Here is a 21,444-nt window from a genome sequence, read left to right as displayed (position 1 = left end):
GTGCGAATGGTTACTGCTGCCTTTCCAGGCTCTGCCCTTGTAGCCAGCACTGGTCAGCGGCGAGCAGGCTTTTCTGGGACGAAGTCCTGCTTTTCACGCACTGAGCATGCCCACGGGAGGACCTCTCTTTGGAGGTCGGGGGTCACACGCTCGGGTCCAGTAGCAGCTCCCATTGGTCCTCCAGGAAGGTACTGAAGAGCTGCAACTATAAAAGGTTTGCATGGCTGCTCGGCCATGCGCTAGTATCAAATGTGTTTGGCTTATGCCAGTGGATATTATACCACTCTATACATATGTGGTTTGAGGCTGTAGCTTTGGGGCTGTACACTCAGGGAAGCAGCTAGCATCAGTGGGGGCAATTAGCTTTGGCTTAGCATCTGGTTCCTTCATGTGTGCGGTTAGCACAGAATAGTTCCAGAGCAAGCACAACCCTAGTTAGGGTAATAGTTTTGTGTACAGTGCGACTCTGTGAGTCAACAGAGATCACTTCCAGTTCACACGGGGTGAAGCTTAACCCACGTGTGAGCTCAGAGGTTATCCGCCGTTACTTTGCAGCAGAAATCTCTGTGCGGTGGACCCCGGGCTGCGACTGCACCTTGTAGCTACCTATCTGTACTCGGTGCGTTCTGCTAGCCCTAACACCATGTGCCTTAATAGTGTATATTTAAGGGTTCTTAAAAAGTAAGACCACCATTGAGAAACTGGTAAGGAGTCCTCGGGGGAAGTACTAACCAAATTTTATTTATGTAGATGAGAATTTTGCAATGAAGGTTGATGATGACGATGGGTGACTGTGTGACACACACGTGCCAAAGTCGGACGTCTCTTAGTAGAGGAGCCACCCTTAGATACATCATTTCCGTGCAGTAATTGGGCTCAGTTCCTATTTTGCTACTTGATATTATTTATTTGAATGTGTGATCTAGATCATAACTTATACATAGATACATTTTTTGTTACATTTATCATGTTATTATGTAGTGATACTAAGGTTGTATAATACTGTGCAATACATTTTTCCAGCAGGAACAATAACTATTGAGGTAACTTTGTTTCATAGCAGTCCATCCATCCACTGGATCATTTCATTTGCCGGCGAGGTTTATTTTTTCATTTGGTTTAGAATAATCATTGGGATATTTAATTGTCTTTTGGGCTGGTTTTGTAATCTCTTTCCTGGCTTATTCTTCTAACTTTACTTTATTGATTATTTTAGTCTGGTATATTTTCTTTGTGACAATTCATCCACATAAAATCAGAAGAGTCCTCCTAAGAAATGTTTTACTCGGTAAACTGCAATTACTGTTTATGTTCGACAACATTTCCTCTGCATTAACGAATGTAATCACACAAGAGGACAAGTCACTGCCTGCCACAAAATCAGCGCACTCTTCTTCTGCTGTGACCATTTCCATTATCTGATTGATTACATGATGTTTCATGTCAAGTTATTCCATGATATTCTCATTTCCACATGTAGTGCATTACTTACTATAATAATGATATTAGTGGAAAGGTCACTTCCTCCCACAAGATCAGCAAACCATTGTCCTGCTGCTGTGACCATTCCCATTATTTGATTGGTTAGAGGCTTTTATTTATGTCCATTCCATTACTCCAACTCCACTACATATAGTTCTCACTGAAATATGAATGAACAGGTCACTTCTTCGATCAAGGTCAGCTCACTCACCTCCTGCTGCTGCTGTGATCATTTTTGTTATCTGACTGATTACATGTTCTTTCATCGCTACCCATCCCATGGTGTTCTCACTGCCATGTTCACTACTCTACTTACTATGACATTAGTCGAAATGTCACTTCTTCCCACAAGATCATCAAACTCTTCCTTTTTCCTACTGATCATTCCCATAATCTGATTGGTTAGAGACTTTTTTATGTTCATTCCATTACTTAAACCCCACCAGATCTAGTTCTCTTCTCACTGAAATATGAATAAACAGGTGACTTCCTCCTTCAAGATCAGCTCACTCACCTCCTGCTGTGACCATTTCCATTATATGATTGATTACATGTTCTTTCATCTCTATCCATTCCGTGATGTTCTCACTACCATGTGCAGTCCTCTGCTTAATATAATCATTTTATTAGTGTACAGGTCACTTCCTCCCTCAAAATCAGCAAACTCTTCTCCTGCTGCTGTGACCATTACCATTATCTTATTGCTTAGAGCCTTTTTTATTTCCATTCCATTACACCAAACCCACTACATATAGTTCTCTTCTCACTGACATATGAATGAACGGGTCACTTCCTCCCTCAAGGTCAGCTCATTCACCTTCTGCTGCTGTGACCATTTCCATTATCTGATTGATTAAATGTTCTTTCATCTCTATGTATTCCATGATTTTCTCATTCCATATGCAGTCCTCTGCTTAATATAATAATATTAGTGTACAGGTCACTTTCTCCCTTATGATCAGCTCATTCACCTCCAGCTGCTGTGACCAATCCTATTATTTGATGGTTAGAATATTTTTTTTTCTCTATTCTATTATCCTAACCCCAACATGTTTAGCCTTCTCCTCTGTGCCATATGAGTGAACCGGTCACTGCCTCCCACAAGGTCAACATACTCGTGATCATTTCAGCAGTGATGCACCATTTGCTTGAAAACTACAAATCCCAACTTTAAGCGATAATGCATCTTTGGTAGTATACAAGGATGTGTAGTTTCACAACAGGCAATAGGGAAGTCTCCAAAACAGTCTCTGTCTTCAAGACTCTTCACCTTACGAGGCTTCATTGGCGGTAGACGTTGCTGGACTGCGCAAACAAGCTTCTTTAATGTTATTTGTTATACGAGCGTGAGAGTATTTTTCTGTATTGTTTTTATTTCATTAAGTTACTATTAAAATATACAATTAATTTATTTGGGTAAAAACTGTCTACTTCCTGCCATGAGGAAAGACATCACAATGCTGTTATATAAATCGGTATATTCCAGGGATCCTGCAGGAAATGTCCTGGTGAAGAAAAAATATATCACTATGAAATTCCTAAAAATAACTAATATCGGGAATTTTCTACTGATCATATAATATAGAGGGTTACATGATACGAACCAGTCACCTAATACTCCGTTTTTTATTATACCTATCATGAGCTCAAAAGTGATAGTTGTTTGCTCTCACAATATTTCCACTCCTCCTCGGAGTATTGTACTTTTTGTATATCCGCTATACGGTACCAGAAATATGGGACTTTTTACGTAGTGCAAATATGGTCTTTACTAGGAGGCAGGATCCTCAGGGGCATGTCTTTAGGCTGCTCTGCCTAATTATCCTATGAGCACCGCCTGCGAGGTAAAGATCATAAAAAGTAACAATAAATAAAAATCCCTTATCTCTGGCTCCACATGGCCGATTCCCCCCCCCCCCCCCCCCCCGCGCCAAAAAAAGAAAATGGAATACTCAGGGGAACGGAAGGAATCAAATAAGAGCTGACTACTTCTGTACTTGTAACCATTCCTCTTTAAATACCATAAAATTCTCTACATTTCTGCTTGCTGTGAAAGAATAACAACATACTTTTTTTATATAGGAAAATATATATCTTTGTACTGTGTTAGCCAGTAATATTAACATTTGAAAAATTTGAGGGTCCTCAGTGGTTGATACCTTTTAATGGCTAACTAAAAAGTTGGTAACAAATTGCAAGCTTTTGAGACTACTCCGGTCTCTTCACCAGGCACAGATGCCTGATGAAAGGACCTGAGTAGTCTCAAAAGCTTGCAATTTCTTAACTTTTAATGGCTAAGTGAAAAGATGGTAACAAATTGCAAGCTTTTGAGACAACTCCGGTCCTTTCCTCAGGCATCTGTGCCCGATGAAGGGACCTGAGTGGTCTCAAAAGCGATGGTAACAAATTGCAAGCTTTTGAGACTACTGAGGTCCCTTCATCAGGCACAAATGCCTGATGAAAGGACCTTAGTAGTCTCGAAAGCTTGCAATTACAATCTTTTCACTTAGCCATTAAAACTAAAAGGTAACAAATTGCAAGCTTTCAAGACAACTCAGGTCCTTTCATCATGCATCTGTGCCTGATGAAGGGACCTCAGTAGTCTCAAAAGCTTGCAATTTGTTACCATCTTTTCACTTAGCCATTATAAGGCATCAACCGCTGAGGAATCTCAAATTTTAATATTTTTCAACATTCGTTTTGTAATTTTAGAGGCTGAAAACCTGAACTAGTTCGCAACTGAGTGTTTGCTACTCTCTACATTTTTAAGGAAATGAATTAAATGCATTAGCTCTCTCTTAAACTGCAGCTACGCCATCTAACTTAATGTTGGGATAAAATGGCAAATTTGCTTACTTTTTGATTATTTACCCCCGATTTTTTTTTATTAAAACAAAAAATTGTATGGATGATATGTGTCTTTATGTATTACTAGATGTAAATCCTGCTGTACCTGAGATGCTGTAGGGAAGATATGGCCACTTACCTCTTACAGACGATTCCCTTTCAAAGTAATGTGAGAGATGAGAACAGCACCGCCGCCAAGAGGAGAATGCTGGAGGAAATCGCCGATGAGTTAGAAGCTAGAAAAAGAATAATTAGCTTCTGTTAGTCAAATTCTTTCAAATTACAACCTTACTTATCTTTTAACTTCATAGTTTCCCTACTATATAAACTATAATAAATAGTAAAAGTTTTGCTCCCAGCAGCCAATCAAATGCTTGTCTTCATGTTAAAGGAATTGTCTAATATCCACAACCCTTGTCTACATGATCTGTTAGGACGCACAAAATTATCTACATAGTCAAAGTAAAAAATAAAGAAAAAACAGTGTTTGCTTGAAGCCACCAGTAGAGGGAGCCCAAGAGCTTTCTGTATACTATTTTATTACTTAGTTCAATTATATTCAAGCTCCCCCTAGTGGTGACTGGAGGAAACTGGAATATTAATTTTTAACTCTGCAGAAGAGTTAGATCTTGGTGTGAGAAAAGGAATTGCTTCATATCCACAACCACTATCTAGATGGTTTATTAGCATACAATAATTTTAAAGATACAAATCCTCTACATAGCCTGAGTGAAATGAGAAAAAGGTGTTTGACTGAAGCCACCAGTAGAGGGAGCAATTTATTATATTCAAGCTCCCCCTAGTGGTGGCTGTAGGAAATCAGATTTTTTAAAAAAATATTTATGCAGGGGATTTGGAGCCTGGTATCGAGACATATTAAAGGTGAAGATCATCACATGGACAACCAATTCTCAACTACAAACACCTTATACTGGCACCACTACAGCAATGTCAGCGCCGGGTCTCCCAAAGCTTGCATAGCATTGTTATGTCATGTGAACACTCCAGCCAATCAACGGCCGCTAATGAGCCACTTCACTGTCACTTCCTTTGGCTGAAACTGACTTCTGGAAGAAATGATAGAGCGGTAGCGGCAGTTTCATCTGAAGGATGTGAGAATGAAGCAGTCCATTTGCAGTTGATGTTTGGCTGAAGGGTTCACCAGACATAACAACATGGCACGAGCCCTGTGAGACCATATGCCGACATTAATGGAATTATGGTGAGATGGGAAGAAAGTATAAAGTGCTTTTATTCTACGTGGTGGAATGTAGTCATCGAGAAGGGGTTGCCCGAGTAGTGGACAGTTCCTTTCCATTGACAACGATTAGTCTGCTGCGATAGATCCAATATATCTGTCATGGATGATGATAAGTTGTATGTACTCACTGGTCAATACGATGGTGGCCGTCTCCATGTTCTTTTCAGTTATCACCAGAGCTGTGTAGTAATTTACATAAGTTCTTTTGAAGTTTGGAATTTTTAAGGCACCATCTGCTAACGTGTCGGCACCATCTTTGGCAATGGCGATGGTTCCTTTTGGCTTATGTGGCGATGATGTTCCAGGATTCACTATTCCAGCAATAAATTTTTCCTGATCGACTTGTTTGGATTGGAACCAGGCAATAGTTTGTATACTAGAACCAACTATTCCCTCAATAGATAATATAACGTCTGCACCGACTACAGGTGGACTTGGATCCGATACTATTTTTATTGCCTGCTCTGTTGGAGTCAACCAAAGGCAAAGAAAACCTGGAAAAAAGAAACCAATTTCAGTATATTCTGGGGATGGTCACATTGAGGTACAAAATGTTTTACTTTTTTCAATTTATTATTAAAATAGTAAAAATAATTTTGCGTTGTGCATTCATATTACTGTATGTATAGTGTATGAGCTTACGTGTGATTAAGGAAATGTCTTCAGGTTATTCCTTACCTAGAAGAAGAAATCTTCTGGAGAATGGGGATGACATATTGAAGGATGTCGCTACTTTATAGGTTTAGAAAATATTCCCCTGTGGACAAAAATGAAAAGTCAGAACAAAAATGGGAACAGATCTTTAATTATGTCTCCTGTCACTATGCCATACTATACAAATATATATCTCTGTCATTGTGAGACTTAAAGTGGACCTGTCACCTGGTCACAATTGTCCAGTTTTTCTCTTATTTAATTCCCGCTGTTTCTCTGAATATTCTAATTTTGTTTTTTTGATATGGCGTTTGACATATGGCTCCAGAGATATAGACCTTTTTTATTTAGCGCAGATTTTTACAGTCTTTTTGTGACTCTTGTAAATGTCACTTCTCACAGACAAGCTGGGAGGCAGGAGAGTCAAGAGGTCTGAGGTCAAATACCAAGAGCGTTAGTCATAAAAAGAGGGGCAAGACAAAGGAGTAAACACAGGTCAAAGACCGAGGTCAGAATTGCAGGGAGGTAGCAGATCGTAACAAAGGGGCTAGGCAAATGGATGGTCAAGGTCAAAGTTCGGGCAGCAAAAGAGCAGAATTACAGAGGACAAGAGAATAAGGCACACACACCACTGAGCTATGACTGGCAATGATCTAACTGTAGCACCCCCACTGCCGCAGGGCCGAGGGGTACCCGGTACCGGGCCTCCGAGTCTCTGCTCTGGGGTTGTCACGGTGGCTAGACCCGGTCCGTGACCCTGCTGAGGGGCGTACAGTAATAGATGATGGTGGTGGTGATGTTGTAGTGGTGCGGTGCAGTAAATAACGAGGACACCAGGTTGCAGTCTCTTTACCTCTTTACTGAAGATCTCTGGGTCCTCAGTCCGGAATCCGGATAACCAGGCTGCGCAAGTCCGGCCGGTCCAATGACACCTCCAGAGTTCTCTTAACAGGTGGAAATCTGCGCCTTCCTGCTAGCACTATGTGTTGTGATCCTTCCCTGCTGTGCTTACGGAAAGTCCCCACAACTGTTGTGTCCGTTTCTTAAGTTCCCTCACAACTCGATTAGATGATGTTCTGCTAATCCTCTGTCCCTCCCTGATGTTACGGTTAGGACGGCACCCGTATGACGGGTAGGCTCGGAGCTCTTCCGGGACCCTAGAGTCGCCCCTCTCCACAAGTTGCCCCCCAAGACTGCATAGGTGATTTAGGTGAGACAGCCCGCCTTAGACTGACTGTCCTGCCGTTGGTTTAGAGTATTGCTTGAAGCTGAATATTGTAATACTCCCTCGGCGTTCCGGCCGCCGGTTGTGCGCCTCAGTAGGATGTTGCCTCGGTCTTACAGCACGACTCCTACTGGTATTCTCCTTGTTGCTTTGATCTCGTTTCTCACTCAGCACAATCTATCTCGCTTCCAGTCCCTCCTTGGGTACCGCCGCTATACTGAGCAGGCACGGTCCCGTTACGTTCGCTCAAGTTGCCAAGCCTCTGTCAGGATCCCACCCCTGACAGGGACCCTACCGAATCTTCTCCCACAACACCCTCTGCCACAAGGTGTTGCCTGGTTCCAACCCAGTCAGCTTTCTGTCTAACTTCCTGCCTGACCCCCAGTTTACCCACAATGGTGGGGAGTGGCCTAATGAATAGAACCCTTAGCTCCCCCTGGTGGCCCGGCTGTGAAATGTATTGGTGTCTGTGATACCTGGTCAGATGAACTGCTTCAGTGCCATCGGACGTACCATAGCTCCCCTTAGTGGCGGAGCCACAGTACTGCAACGACCAGGACTCTGGGGCGCTGCACTCCCCCCCGGTTAAATCCAGTACTCCTGGACTGGGAAGAAAACAACAATACAGGTTAGCAAAAAGACATACAATTTTGTTGAGTGCAATAACAATAAGCATACTTGAACAGAGCTTCCCTTTATGGGAGGTGAGGACACTTGAACGTTACAAACACGGTTAAATATCATAGCAACATGCTATAAGTAACTTTTCTTACCCAACCGGGTATTCTACTTAGTACAAAGGTTCAAACAATAGTTTAACTTTGCCTTTAAGGACGTACACTCTGAATCCACTAAATACCTTCTTATAATCACATTATAAGGCAATTTTAACTTTTCATTCTCCTTCTTTAAATCTGCAGGACCGCCTGTCCTAACGGCACCAGACCTTCTGCCTCTTCTTTCTGTTACAGGACCGCCCCGTTCAGCCCGGGCCTACTGCCTTTTCAACTACTATACACAGTATAGAACATAACATTACTTTCAGTTTTAGATCCATGAGCCATCTCTATATGGCTCCTAAGAGGACTCGTACGGGTTCACTGTCTGTCCCCAGGTTTCTATCATCATTATTAAACATTTCTCACAATTAACTTGTTAAATACACATAACTTCTTCATATAAACATCATCATCATTTCCTTCTGTTAAGACATTATTACTATCTGTCTTAAAGCAATATCACCCTTTAAGTGCAACAGATGAACGTCCTCTTTAAAAGGTCACCAAGTCTCCATGAGGTAGCATATCTTCTCAAGCTACCAGTACGTACTCAGCAAAGGCTCCGGTGCGGTATCTTTGCAAAGAGTCTCTTCTTAAGTAAAACCAGTAGGGAGCACCTTTAAGAAGGTGCAAACTATTTACAAAAAGTTTGTATCATGCACTGTTCATGATTGCGGCAGTTCTGGAAACTTGTGCAAAACTTAGAAAAAGTAAACAAAACAATAGGGATCCCGGGTCAACAAAGGGATCCCTTTTAGAGTTAACCCTGGATGGGTCTGGCAGCAAAAATCAGGAAACGAACAAACAGTTAAGGAACTATTTACATATAATGCAGTATACTGAGACATTTACTCAAACCACCCAGGAGGCAGCACCGGCGGAGGCAACCCCTTTGGGTATTGCGAGCCGCCTGGTACTGCATAAGGGGGTCTGTCGTCCCATCTGGGGGTCTGTGTACCCACAGTCTTCAGCTCCGCAGCAGCATGGGCACCACCCACCGAGAGAGGTGCCTCCTTGGCCACGAGGGTGGTGGAGGTGACAATGCTGCATGTCGTGGTCTTGACCATAGTGCACGTGGGGGTGTCTTCGGTGGTCCTGGCAACGACCACGGGCTGACCGCAAGGGGACACCTTTGCTACAGGGGTTAGCTTCACTGGCACCCTAATCGGAGGCATCGCAGGGTTTGGCTCCTTGCGGACATTCAGGGCAAACCACCCTTTTTCCCCAAAGTGCCTGGTGTATGAGACTTCATCCCCCGGATAGAGATCCCGGCCTGGGTGGCCCTCCCTGAGGTGCGACTCAACATCCCTCCGGTTCACAAACACCTCCGCATACAGACCCGGCTCTTTGATAAAGCCCCAACCTCCACGGAGCTTGAAGGTGGTGATGATGCCCTGCCTGCGCAGGGCCTGGTGAGCAGTGGGGTCTTTGCGGGCCCGGTCCTTGACCGCCAAGTCTTTCCGATGGTAGGCCTCCAGCCCGGCCTGGTACTTTTTTTCCTTTTCCTTCCACTGCTGCTCTAGCTGGACCTGATATTCTTCCCAGCTTAGGGCCTGCACCATCTCTCCCTCCTGGGTCTCCACCCCGGGGAACCCCATAAGATTGGATCCGGGGTTCACCCAGCGGCACACGGTGCGCTCCGCGTGGACCTCACACAGCAGGGGAGTGGGGGCGATTGGGGCCCGCATACGATGTTCCATGCCCGTGGCTTCCTCCCATGGTAGCAGGCGTTGGAGTTTATGGGTTCCCGGGAGAGGTGGTGCTGCTACTGGACCCACCAGCAAACCCTCGGCCAGCGGGACGGGGTCGGCGGACTCACCAGCCGATGCAGGTTCCTCCTCTGCGGCGGGTTCCTCCGGCGGTGTCAGCGAAGATCTCAGCGGTCGCTCCAGTAACGGTGCAGGATCCGACGCCTGAGGACCTTCTTCCGGCACTGCCTGGTGCGGAGCCTGGGCCTTCATGTTCAGCTGAAGGAGCTGGTCGAGCAAGCTCTCCATCTCGACTCGCAGGAGTTCGGTGCTGTCCACGGAGAACGGGCTGCTGTGCTCATCCGGGTAGTTGGGGGAAACTTCCTCTTCAACCCCACTGTCAGGTTCGGAGCTGCTGGCCATGGCGTCCTCCACGTGGGTCACTTCCTGGTCTTTTTCCCGCTCTCTCCTTCGTGGGCGGTGTCGTTTTCTCGATCTCCGCCCTCCATTGAGGATCAGGAGGCGGATCTCCGCTGCTGACGGACACGTCCTCACAGTGCAGAAATATTTAGACTGGGTGGCCATTGTCTTTCGCGCTCTCCAGCTTGCCTACGCCCACTCCACGCCCCTCTTCTTCTCTTGCGCTCTCCTCAGCGCTGTAATGGCGGCGGATTTTGGCGGCAAGTGGCACAGCACAGTCTTTGCAATAAAGTACAGTCCTAAGCACAATAAATCACAGTTCCAAGGCACACATGACCTGATTCTTCAGGCTTAAGTAAATCCTGTTCGTGACGCCAAGTTGTAGCGCCCCCACTGCCGCAGGGCCGAGGGGTACCCGGTACCGGGCCTCCGAGTCTCTGCTCTGGGGTTGTCACGGTGGCTAGACCCGGTCCGTGACCCTGCTGAGGGGCGTACAGTAATAGATGATGGTGGTGGTGATGTTGTAGTGGTGCGGTGCAGTAAATAACGAGGACACCAGGTTGCAGTCTCTTTACCTCTTTACTGAAGATCTCTGGGTCCTCAGTCCGGAATCCGGATAACCAGGCTGCGCAAGTCCGGCCGGTCCAATGACACCTCCAGAGTTCTCTTAACAGGTGGAAATCTGCGCCTTCCTGCTAGCGCTATGTGTTGTGATCCTTCCCTGCTGTGCTTACAGAATGTCCCCACAACTGTTGTGTCCGTTTCTTAAGTTCCCTCACAACTCGATTAGATGATGTTCTGCTAATCCTCCGTCCCTCCCTCATGTTACGGTTAGGACGGCACCCATATGACGGGTAGGCTCGGAGCTCTTCCGGGACCCTAGAGTCGCCCCTCTCCACAAGTTGCCCCCCAAGACTGCATAGGTGATTTAGGTGAGACAGCCCACCTTAGACTGACTGTCCTGCCATTGGTTTAGAGTATTGCTTGAAGCTGAATATTGTAATACTCCCTCGGCGTTCCGGCCGCCGGTTGTGCGCCTCAGTAGGATGTTGCCTCGGTCTTACAGCACGACTCCTACTGGTATTCTCCTTGTTGCTTTGATATCGTTTCTCACTCAGCACAATCTATCTCGCTTCCAGTCCCTCCTTGGGTACCGCCGCTATACTGAGCAGGCACGGTCCCGTTACGTTCGCTCAAGTTGCCAAGCCTCTGTCAGGATCCCACCCCTGACAGGGACCCTACCGAAGCTTCTCCCACAACACCCTCTGCCACAAGGTGTTGCCTGGTTCCAACCCAGTCAGCTTTCTGTCTAACTTCCTGCCTGACCCCCAGTTTACCCACAATGGTGGGGAGTGGCCTAATGAATAGAACCCTTAGCTCCCCCTGGTGGCCCGGCTGTGAAATGTATTGGTGTCTGTGATACCTGGTCAGATGAACTCCTTCAGTGCCATCGGATGTACCATAGCTCCCCTTAGTGGCGGAGCCACAGTACTGCAACGACCAGGACTCTGGGGCGCTGCATAACCATTGTCAGCAAACTAAATAGCCAGACAATAGGTCAGAATGGGAAACAACTGGACTAATTCCAGCAGGCATGACGTAAATGGGCGAGCACCTAGGCTGTCACTCACAATCCTACCACCTCATCATTCCCATACCACTGATTGGGTGACTGGGCTGTAATTCACAAAGCTGACAGTCCAGCACGCCCGTGCATTTCATAGGGTGACTGAGCTATCGCTCACTGTCACTCACTGTATCCCTAGGACCTCATGAATGGCATGAACGTGACACTTTTAATGGGGGCGTGGCTCACAGAGCAATTACACAGAGCAGCCAAAAGACACGCCCCAGAGGATCCTGTGATCCACGCCTCCTTGATAAATACCATAAGAATTAACATTAGATCAAAAAGAATCATATCTCTGGAATCATGTGGCAGATAAAAAAAAAATAATTGAATACTCAAGGGAGCAGCCAGAATAAAATTAGAGCAAAAACGGCAACAAGTCCTTTATAACCCCTTAAATGGCTTATATTTGTATAATATATATGATATATAATATCTCTATATAATATTATTATATTTTTTTTATTGCATTACAGGGTTTTTTACTAATTTTTACCAATTAAATCATATAAAAAAGGGGGTATCTCATTATATGCCAATTCACAGAATATACACTTATAAAATGTTCCTTTATTTAATACTCATTAGAACCTAGGTTGGCTAGGGTCCGCTAATATACTAGATATCCCACATCAATATCACTCTGGTGAAAAAACAAACAAACCATAGTTCTATTACAAATAAGTACCAGGAAATTTAGAGAATCCTAAGGGATGATCACTCTATTTTCCAGTTAGTTACAATCCTACCTGGTCACGGAGGTTGACACCTTAATTAATCACAAATGGCACCCCCGTTCAATGTCGACTTGCTCTGGTATTCCCTATTGAACCCTACATGAAATATTAGCTGCAATAGTCTACTAACTAAATGCAAAGGATAAAATGTAGCATAACCTAGATGGTAAGTCCAAGAGTCCCATATACAGGGTCGGACTGGCCCACAGGAGAATTCCCCGGTGGGCCCAGGTGCAGGAGTGAGGCACTTACTCCCCAACATGACCAGTGTTTGACCCAATATATTTACGCCATGTACAAACCAAAGCAGAATTTCATCATTTATTCAATAAGCTACCTAGTCTATTATTTAATAGAAGCAGAGTTAAATATGTGAATGAGGGTAATGTAATATATTCATGTAGTTGAACAGTGGGCCTCCAGAGTAAATGTTACTGGTGGGCCCTTGCCGCCTCAGTCCGATACTGGCTATATAAAATAGTCTACATTCGGTTCCTTAGTCAATAATTACTGATCCAAATGCTTACGTGCCCTTATATTTGCCATCAGGCCTAGATATATTAATATTATATATTATTATGTGCAGCATAATCCAATAATATATCACAAAACATCACCGATAGTGTCCTGTGACATTGATTTTTATACTATCAAGTGTAATAATACCAGAAAAAATGTCGGCCAAATTCATTTTATTAAGCCATATCTCAACAGATTGCTAAAAAATACTCAGCCTAATCCATAAATTGATAAAATAAATGTATAAAATATTTCGAACCCAATAAGGTTTGTAAGAAAGTGTGGTAAAATAAATGTACAAAGTATGCTTAACCAGATGCATTTCCCCTAAAGTAGGTACTTCAGGAGTTCACACTGGGTAAGTCTGTTATACAGTACATTCATCTTTTGATGTATAACATAACTCAATATTTAGATTACAGAAGTGGCCTCCTTAGTAAGGTGGACATGGTCTCCAGATAGGAGGGCGTGCTGCTTGATAGTGGCTCATAACATAATTCCCACCATGCTGAAAACTCACTGGGCATCCAGCTTTAAATACATTTTTCTTCCCTGAAGAATTTTTGAAGAGTTTTGGATGTTTGTAGTCTTTTTATTTGGACAGTGCCAAGTTTGGAGAAGTTTCCACCAGGTTCCACTTAAAGAAAATGACAGCTCAGTTTCTGCTCCAAAAACCCCTTAAAAACCTCGGTGTGCACATAACTTCAGGTGAGAAAAAGAGGATTTCCCATTGAAATGAGTAGCATGAGTTTTCCAAGCAGTTTTTGAAGACAATGTTGTAGAGGATCTACTTAAAATCGGGCAATGGCTGTATGATTCCAGACAGAAATGTTTGACTATGAAACGTTCCTTAAAGTCTTCTAGGACATGTACCAGGAGTCAGGTTTCCTTTAACACATGAAGGATCAGACTAATATTTCCATCTTATAAAGTGATATATTAGGGTATGCCATCACTTCATGATCGTTGGGACCCTACTGAGCCTGAGAATAAAGCTGCTACAGCTTTGACTTCCTCTGACCCCCATAACGACTTGTTTCTGCTCAAAATTGGTGAAGCTCCCAAGTGTTAGACCCTTGTAGATTACAAAGTGATGGCATACTGCCCATTATACTGTTTTCAGCCACAAAATCATTCTGATTTGAGCCAAAAGAAGACGAAGAATTCAGTCTTGGCTCTGAAGTTTCTGAAATAAAGACCAATCTCCATATATAACTATATCAACCTGGTACATCAGATGTTAACTCGTACATTAGATGTTAACTCGTAAATTGACTATTTTTGGTGCATTATGATAACTCTTCTGCAGAACGGTGTGATAGTACCATACATAACCATAAAAAAGACTCACCGAGATGACAAGGTTCGTGTGAAGCTGGAAGCCTCTGCAATATCCATGAAAATTATTCAACAGGCAAATATATACCCGGAAAGATCAGTATTGGAGGCTGAACCTGACAAATAAACAGGGCGTAATCTAGGATACTTAACATCCACTCTTCAGATTCCTGAATACTAATATGTAGTAATTATATCAGGTGAGTCTTATCATTAATTCTAAAAGCAAAATATTTTTATTCACATGTGAAAGGGTTTGCCCAGGACATTTATCTAATTTGGCAGGGATTGTAATGCGGAATCTTGACAGCACATAATGGATTCACTGGTAAGATTCGGCTTTTATACAGTCTTTGCACTCATGAAAGCACTCCATATGCAATTTGCAAGCAACTCCTCCATTGAATTCTGCTCTCCCAGGCTCATCAGGTTTACAGTTTGGGAGAGCTTCAGTTTATACATATAAAAGAAGGAAAGAGGCATAGAAGCAATGTTCTACCCTATTGCTTCTGAGGATCAGAAGATGATCATTAAGAAGCATGTGGTGGAGGTAGATAAGAGCCACTTAGTGTTGGAACCAGACCTGACCACCGTAGATGTGTGACTAATACCCTGCCTCATTATTATGCAGCAAAGGCAGTGTTGACTCGCAAAAAATTAACCTAAAGGGCCAAGAAAAAAATATTCTGTCTCTAGCTGTAATTGTTGTTCCTTTTGTCGAGATGGATTGAACCTTGACATACAATGAAAATTCCAGGATCGACACAGGTTCTCCAGAACGACAGAGTACAAGGCATGGGTGGCTTCCTAGGACAAATAATTTCAGCTAGTAATCCTCCACCAAATTTGAGACCATGCCATTAGTTGCCTAAAAGCTGTATAATCAACAAAGTGGAGCAGAGGCAATTGCAGCAGAAGCAACTTGACCAAATGAGAGTTTGATTGACCCACAAGCTCATGACACGGTGCATATTATTGTTTCCTGGCTACACAATCCAAAAGAGATAACTAATGATGGAATGGAGGAAGAGTGGTTGGAGTATAACAAGCAGTGGATGATGATGACGATGACTGGGTTGTTATAATAATGGATGACAATGAGGAGGGTAGTCTTGTTCACATTGTTGGTCAGTTTGATTTTTCCACGTGAGAAGGTGATGTTGCCTAATGAGCTGATAAGAGGATCTTATTTCCTCCATCATTTCTAAACTACCATAGTTTAGAAATGATTCATACGTCATTTTTTGTTTACGAGTTCAATCTGCGTTTTTCATAGATTGAACTCATACCGATTATATTCTATGGAGAAGTTGACATGTCCGTGTATTTTTCCAGCCACAATGATCCACACAAAATCACGGAGACAAATCCGATTGTTATCCAAGTAGGAAAAACAAGACTGTGTTCCACAGTCCTAATAAGAATGAGATATTCAAGCAACCATATTTGCCAAAGGGGAAAAAAAACCTTACTTTAAGAACTATGAATGAAACTACGGTACTTTTAATTGAACATATTATTAATATTAAGAAGCTCCACGTAACTGTTAAAGCCCAAGTGCAATTGTTGATATTTTATTATTCTCATATGTTAGTCAATTCCTTAATATCTATTAAGCTAGCTATCTGCTTGTCAGTATCATTTGGATGAAACAGGCACAGCAGCACAATGGCTCAGTGGTCATCACTAGACATGAGCGAACCTTCGGTTCGGCTATGTTTGCCGATCTTCACGATGTTCGTCAACCACGTTTGCTGAACATAATCGAATACCGTTCAATTCAATGAGATGCAAAACCAAAGGCATTGACAACACCTTCAGGGGGTGGCCAAAAGCTGGTAAAACAGCTCAAATTAGGGGCAAACACCGGGAAAAGTGTCATCAATTGACCCATCAATTGCGCTATAAATAAATAATTTAAAAAAAATTGACATGGCTTCCTCTGTATTTTTGCTAGCCAACCATGCAAAACAGCTGCAGGTTGCAAATCTCACGTGTCATCATTAGCAAGGCTGGTTATCAAAAATACAGGGGTCCCCATGCTGTTTTTTTAAATTATTTAAATATACAACACAAAAAACAGGCATGGAGTCCCCTCCATTTTTGACAACCAGCCAAGCTAAAGCTGACACCTGGGGGCTCGTATACTCAGGCTGGTAAAGGGCCGTGGATAATGGTTCTCCAGCCTAAAAATAGCAGTCTGCAGCTGCCCAGAAGTGGTGCATCTATTAGATGCTGCAAATAGATGTGCCTTTTCTGTGGTGGTTGCTAGATGCTATTTTTAGCCTGAAAATACCAGACCCCAGCTCTCTGCTTTAGCTTGGCAGGTTGTCAAAAATGGGCGAGACCCCACACCATTTTTTTAAATTATTTATTTAAATGTTTTTAAAAAATGGCATGTGTACCCCTCTATTCTTGACAACCAGCCATGATAAAGCTGACAGCTGAGGGTTGCAGCCCACAGCTGTCAGTTTTGCCATGCTGGTTATCAAACATAGACAAATAGTGAGAGACCTAGCACTCAACTTTAGGTAGGATGCAGCAGGAAAAATTTATTGTAGTTAATACAGGAAAACGCGGTGGATGCCGCGTCGGAGAGCACTGCAGCTCCATGAATCTTCTTATTTGCTCATAGCAGGTTTGCCTACAACAACCACGCTGAACTAATTTTGATATATGATCGTGCAGCGAGTATAATTCCCGTTACCGGCTTTTATTTAATAACCTCCTGTAACTGATGTAGGTCACAATTGACCGAAATGTTTTCCTGTATTAACTACAATAAATTTTTCCTGCTGCATCCTACCTAAAGTTGAGTGCTAGGTCTCTTATTATTTGTCTATATGGTTTGGGAACCTGTCCTTAGCACCCCTTCTCTAGTAGTGCTCACGGTTAAACTTTCCGGTTATCAAAAATAGAACAGAGCACACATTTTTTAAATTTTTTTCTTTATATCACAGTCAAAGGCTGAGGAATAGAGATGAGTGAACCTTTCAAGGTTTGATTTGGTTTGGCAAACATCACAAAGCTCAAATTAGGAGCAGACACCAGGAAGAGTGGCATCAATCGACCCAGAGTTCAAATAGTATAATTGCTTAGCATGGATGCATAGGACAGGGCTTGGACTAGCAATTCTAGCTTAAACATTGATCAGCAACAGGTGGCTGAGTAACAAGTCTAGGCCTGGTCCTCTGAGAGCCCTGCCAAATTCAGGCAACTCACATAAAGGAGACCCAACCTGGAGTCTAAACATTTCCAAAAATTAGGGGCAGACACCAGGAAAAGTGGCATCAATTTACCCACAGTAGAAATTTGATAATGGCACAGCAGCAGTAAACCGTGGCCCATGCATGAGGTATAAAGGTCTGGGCCAGCATTTACAGCTTTGAACTGAAGTTTCAATTAAAACGAGGTGGGTGAGGGACCAGTGTATGACTGCTAGGCAACAGCAACAGCTCAAACTGATTTTATGCTCAGCCACACTCAGGTGGCATAAATATCAGCTTGGTAGACCACTAATGTTAGAAAAATGTAAGGATAGTAATACAGGTAGTTGACCGATCAATTCATCCACAGCAGAAATTTGATAATGGCACGGCAGCAGTCAGCCATAAGAGATTGGGGTCTGCGTTAGCATTTAGAGCTTTGAATTTAAGTTTAAATTAAGACGAGGTGGGTGAGGGACCGATGTAGGCCTGGATTGCTGGGAGCCCTAACACCTCATTCAACAGCTCTAACTGCTTTTTTTTGCTGAGCAACACTCAGGTGGCACAAATGTCAGCTTTGTAGACTACTATTGTTAGAAACATTTAAGGGTAGTAACACAGGGAGTTGACTGAAAGTAAGTGCAGACCTGCCGGTCTCGGAGGCCTACTGCTACTGGCAACACACAAGAAGGAGACCCAACTTGGAGTCCAAACATTTAAAAAAAAATGTCCCAGTCCATGAGGTCCCAGTCTATGGTGTGTTGGTGGCAGGGTAACACTCAAGCTTGCTTGCTTCCTCCATCCCCTCCCACCAACCACAGGCAACAGAGATAGGATCATTATCTTTATCTCCTGACTGTTGCGCACCCATCACCTCTTCCTCCTCATCCTCTTCCATTTGTTACTCGGCTCCTGCACCTTCACTAACAGATTGGTACCATGAGCCCCCCTTCGATCGCTGTATCCACCCTCCCATGGCACCCACCTGTGTGACGACAGTCTTGAACTTAGAGATGTTGTTATCCCTTTTGCATCCCCCTCTACTTCCACCTCTTCCTCTGGGACCACCACCTTCTCCCACAGACTATTCAAAGTGTGCTCCAGCATGTAGATGACCAGAATAGTGATGCTGATGATGGCATCAACAGTGCTAACTATCTTAGTAGCCATTTCCAAAGTGTGCACAAGGATGCAGAGGTCCTTCTACCGTGCCCACTCCGAAAGCGTGATATGCACCACGTCTGAACTGCGTTGACCCAGACTATGCAAAAGGACATACTGCAGCAGGGCTCATCGCTGCTGCCACGGTCGCTGCAACATGTGTGGAGTGAAATTCCACCGTGTCTGCACATCGCATATCAAACGGTTAACCGGTAGATCGATGCAAGTCGATGACCTTCAGGGTGCTAATGGCAGAAATGAGAATGCAGCAACCATGCTTTCGGCAGCAGGACATCCTGGCTGGGATAGAGCAACAAAATTGCTGTACCATTAGGTTGAGGACATGAGCCATGCAAGGCATGGATAAAATAGAATAAAGTAACATATTACGGTAGTTATGCTTTGTGGTAAGTGATAGGAAATATAAAGAATAAAAACTATGACAACACTGTTGTCTTTTTTTCCTTTGCACTCAACTTTTTTTAAAATTTAATTTAATAATATGTACATGACTGCCCTAATTAAAATGCAAACCTTTAATCAACTGTACCATTGGAATGAAGAGAAGCAAAAATTAAAAAAATTCTGTAGTCTTCAAAGAAAACCTATCAACTGGTCAAAAGTAAGCATATTGTTTTGCTCTTATTATATTCACACTGCTGCCCTGAGTATTTTTTTAAATAATTCACCATAATTCCACTGTCATGTCGGACGCTGTTCATACCAGGGTGTTCGACAGACAGCGGTAATTCCGCTTTTGTCCACTATGTGCTCAGTGGCGTCGGCTAGATTTTATCTAGCTGGTCCGGGGTTAATTTAGCTGGTGCTCGGATTGGAAGCTGGGCCACGCCCACTGCCTTTAAATAGTTCTTCTGAACATTGGGTGTCACCGATTATAGCTTCTGTCTAGTGCTTGGTTATCTCGGTCTGGAGTGGTGAGCTAGGAGTTGGAGTATCATATCTGGTGGTGTATTTCCCTTTGTCTTATTTTCTCCTTCCTATATTTGTATTTATTTTGCCCTGTGCATTTATAGTGTATTCCTGAGTGACTGCGGCGTGGTGTATATTTTTTCCGTTATCCTTGTCTGTGCTAACTGTGGGTATTGGTGTATAATCTTTTCACTGGGTGGCGGGCCGTGGTTTCAGCCTAGGGTTGAAACAGGAGACAGGGTGATGTTCGAGGCCTAGCCATGCACACCATCAGTGTAAACTCTAGGTAGAGGGTCAGTCAGGATTTCCCTAGTCTGAGGGAAATTGCAGGGGCCCGGGTTATTAGCTCTTGCCCACCTAGGCTTCCCGTGACATCCACATAGCTTTACTTTTTTTATTTTGTGCTAGCGTTTATGGCTTTATTAAAGAATGTATCCGGGACTTGTGCAATAAAAATGTGCCTAAGCGCTAACAGGCAGGTGGTTGCTACTTACCGGCCTGTTGTGTTCGACACTGTATTCCACCCACATGGAACGGGCACTGACTGCTAATGCCAGAGATTCAGCACTTCCTCTTCTAGGCTGCTGTGCTGACAGTGTGGTGTGCTGGCATCATGCTGATTGACAACCAGCTTCCATAGCAAGTTGTCAATCAGCATGACATCAAAATTCCCACTTTGTCAAAAGAGCAGAGCGGAAAAGAAACTGCTGCTCTGTCGATGTGACATCAGCGGAAGTTGCTAAATCGTCAGCAGGAACGGTCAATGACCACTCCGTGCCGGTGGAGAACGGTGCCAGGCACAATAGGAAGGTAAGTCACAACTACCTGCCTGTTAGTGCTTAAGCACTTTGGTTTTTCTTTTCAAAGTCCCAGATATCTGCTTTAAGAGGAAGTGTCTCACAGGAACCTCTGGGGTGTGTCTTTAGCCTGCTCTATTTTACCCTGTGAGCCACACTTTTATGTTAAGACCATAAAAATATAAAAGATCTTTGGAACTGTATGGAGAATAAAAAAAAATGAAAATATAATACTTAGGTAAGCAGCAGGAATAGAATAAAGAGTAAAAACTGGAATTTTGACATTGTAACAGATCCCGTTTTTAAGGTCAATTATTCCTATTTTTATAAGTGATATTGCTTTGCAATGGCCAAGGACCAAAACAGGGAAAGGTGAATACTGATTAATTTACTAAACATGAAAGAAAAAATACAAATAAAAAAGATTTGTGTATTGTTCCTCAATCCTTTTTTGAGCATAATATGTCTAAACATTTCTGGGGATACAGTCTCTCCAATAGTTTGAAAAGTTTTGAAACTATGACTGTTGGAAACTCATTGCCATACAATATATTCAGCGCAGGCAAAGACAAGATCAGTGAAATAGGTGACCGTCAATGTAGGACTGCCCTTTCTATAGGAGCCGCCTTCTATCTATCTAAGCCAATGTGTAAGAAAAAGTTGTTCAAAGTAGCAGGACCATGCAGACTGGTAAGGAGGAGCCATGTGTATAGTTCTAGGACAAACTTTATTTAGACAGATGGGAATTTGACAATAAAGAATATCCAATA

At 43.3% G+C, this 21,444-nt stretch overlaps 1 long non-coding RNA gene across 1 annotated transcript; it reads right to left on the bottom strand.

Moving 5' to 3' along the window:
* Positions 1-719: 719 nt before the first annotated feature.
* On the bottom strand, positions 720-14,696 carry LOC143770333 (uncharacterized). Its single transcript, XR_013214600.1, has 5 exons — positions 14,594-14,696; positions 6,269-6,347; positions 5,719-6,084; positions 4,469-4,565; positions 720-2,987 (listed from the first exon to the last, which is right to left on the bottom strand). It is a non-coding gene; the product is annotated as an uncharacterized LOC143770333 (long non-coding RNA).
* Between the last annotated feature and the right edge of the window lie 6,748 nt (positions 14,697-21,444).

This window comes from Ranitomeya variabilis, chromosome 4 (genome assembly GCF_051348905.1).
Source record: "Ranitomeya variabilis isolate aRanVar5 chromosome 4, aRanVar5.hap1, whole genome shotgun sequence".
Taxonomy (NCBI): Eukaryota; Metazoa; Chordata; class Amphibia; order Anura; family Dendrobatidae; genus Ranitomeya; species Ranitomeya variabilis.
The sequence above is the reverse complement of the archived record's forward strand: the minus strand, read 5'-3'. Positions and strand labels throughout refer to the sequence as shown.